The sequence below is a fragment of the Sitophilus oryzae genome, unplaced genomic scaffold (genome assembly GCF_002938485.1).
Source record: "Sitophilus oryzae breed Bouriz unplaced genomic scaffold, Soryzae_2.0 scaffold_1165_pilon_pilon, whole genome shotgun sequence".
In the NCBI taxonomy this organism is placed as follows: Eukaryota; Metazoa; Arthropoda; class Insecta; order Coleoptera; family Curculionidae; genus Sitophilus; species Sitophilus oryzae.
This window is the reverse complement of record NW_022145799.1, coordinates 675,520-678,271: the sequence shown is the minus strand read 5'-3', so window position 1 is coordinate 678,271 and position 2,752 is coordinate 675,520.

The window sequence follows — 2,752 nt, the reverse complement described above, 5'->3', positions numbered from 1 at the left end:
TGACCCCAGCTGGTCGTGAATTCATTAAATATAATGAGTACACAATGGGTAATTTTTGGCGTTTTAATATAGAAAATGCATATTACAGAAAAATATAAGTAAAAATAATTAGAATTTTAATTTTAATTAGATTTATTTCTAAATAAAAATTTTCCGAATATAATTTAAATAATTTTTAATTTTATGATAGTCATAATATACATATAGAATCTATGTTCTATATGTAATGGGTCAAGTTTCAAGTTGCGTTTACACACCTGTTCCCGTTAAGTTAAGTTAAGCGACGGTGGGTGAGTTAAGAGTTCGGAAGGGTGGTGAAAACTCCGTCGTACCATTATATTTGTACCATATTATTATACTGGATTGATATATCTTTTAGTTATTTAATCTAAAGTAAAATTTATTATTTATTCAGAATTCAGTAGAAGCGAGATATCTCACTTGCTTTGTCTGACCAACGAGTCAGAGAATACCAAAGAATATAGCAAGGAGTAAGGAGGAAACTTGTATAGACGATATCCTAAAAATGAGACAAAATACAATTTACCAGTGAAGTAAAGTGACAGGAAAACTGTCATTGTCGTGGAACCTCTCGATGGACAAACTTTACTTGATAATGCTAGAAAATGCCAAGGTATTTTTTTTATGGCTAAATTTGAAAAATAAAGTAGTAAACTTTTTAGACTTTTCACAATTCATTTCTTTTAAAAAAAAATCATCTTACAACAGAATTATCAACTCTCTTCTATTTTCCAAGTTTTTCAAATTCATTTTTATGCAGTTCGTTTTACATTATCTATATCTATATAGTGAGAAAGTATGTCCAACGAGACGACCCATGAAAGCCATGACAGTGTCTGCCATTTTAATTCACAGGTGAATTGTACAATACGATCGAGAAAAAAGCGCCAGAGATGGCTCGGAAATGAAGGTCGCTATCATTTTATATGGAAAATTGTATAGGAAAGTGTATTTCCAAGCCAACTGTACGCCGTTTTTTTTCGATCATACGGTATTTTTTATCATCTTTTGAATGCCACCTGTTGAAATCTGTTCTGGCTAGTTGGACAGACTAATTACTGTCATTGATTACAAATTAAAAATATTAGTTAGAGCTTCTATTCTCTATGTTGACTTATTGGTCAGAGCATTAAACAATACTTGATGTAAAATAAATTTAGAAAAGAAAAAAATGCGTTTGTGAACGTGCCCTTTCCATATTAATAAACATTTTTTTGGGCATTATTTTATTAGATAGGAGGGCAACGGCTCAGCTACGTCGAAACACCGGTTCCCATTAGAACACCGAAGTTAAGCGACGTAAGGCGATACTAGTGGATGGACGGGTGACCGGTTCGAAACTCTGTATCGTGCTGCACACTGCTCATTCCCGCCGGTTCGAGGCCGGATGAGATCGGATATCTCGTGAGTAAGAGTCGATTTAGACACTGGCCAAGTCGGTAGGCTATTGACCATGATATGGCCGAGGACCGCGGTTCGGATTCCGCGTAAACAAAGTAGGCCCCGTCCAGATTAGCCATGGCAGCAAAAAGGAGACGTTAACTGAAATCTTTTTACTTTATTAGATAGGTACATTGATTGCTATCTATTTTTTAAATGGGTGCGTAAATACTAAATAGCTCATTACGATATGGTTGAAACCAAGGTGGTAAAGTTTTAAATCAACTGATGCTGCGTTAAGGTATCCAAAACAAAAAAAAGTATAAAGTGTGGCATATCATTGTATTCAGGAGAGCGAGTTCTTTCAAAACCTGAAATAAAAAATGCAGGTCCGTATTTAAAAAAATTAAGTTGGTCTCTGTATCTCACAAATTGTCAGCTAATTTGAAAATCTAAAAATACTGTTAGATAGCCCTAATAAAGTGGCTATGAGAATGTGTAATTAGTTTTTTGATTTTCTATAAAATAACGACAGGAATAAATAAAATTAATTTTCAAAAAAATCAGTTTTTTCCAAAAAACTCAGCAATCCTTGAAATTTTTAAATCTTTTTTGATGGCATCTTGGTGAAGATCCCAATACGGCAGCTTTGTCCCAATTTAACCAGGTTCGTATCTATTACGGTTACCGAGATAACAATGCTCGTACCTCGATACCTAATTTGTAGCACCCTGTATAGGTATTGATGTTTTTAAAAAATCAAAATATATGTTTATGTTATTATTTTTTCAACCGTACTTGACGAGACAATATGTATTTATTGTAGGTACATGCGAAAATAAAAATTCAACTGAAAATGGTCACTTGACTTTGTCAAAATCAAAACTTAGCCAGTTTTTCTTTGTTAAATTTATATGCATTTATATATCTATTTAAGATAAAACGATGACATTTCATTCAAAATGTTTTTTGAAATAATCTCAACAATTGGACCACTTTTTAGACAATATCTATATACCAAATTAATTAACAACTTACCGCTGTCAAAATGTGTGGATGGATATTATTGTTATCAGGACGGTCGGTAAAGTTCAGCGCCACCGGTAATTCGTTCATTTTGACTCGTCGAAACTCAAAACAATCTCGGAAATTTTGAAAAATCACTGTCACCACAACCGACAACGACTCACATAAATCACGCCCGCCTCTAAAACCACGGAAAAAATGATAAAACAAATTGTTTATTTACGCGTCGTCGCCAACTTCGATCCTTTCGAAACAAAACAAAAATACAATTATTACTATTCCCGCTTGATTTATACGACGACGGCACACTATGATGGCGAGAGTG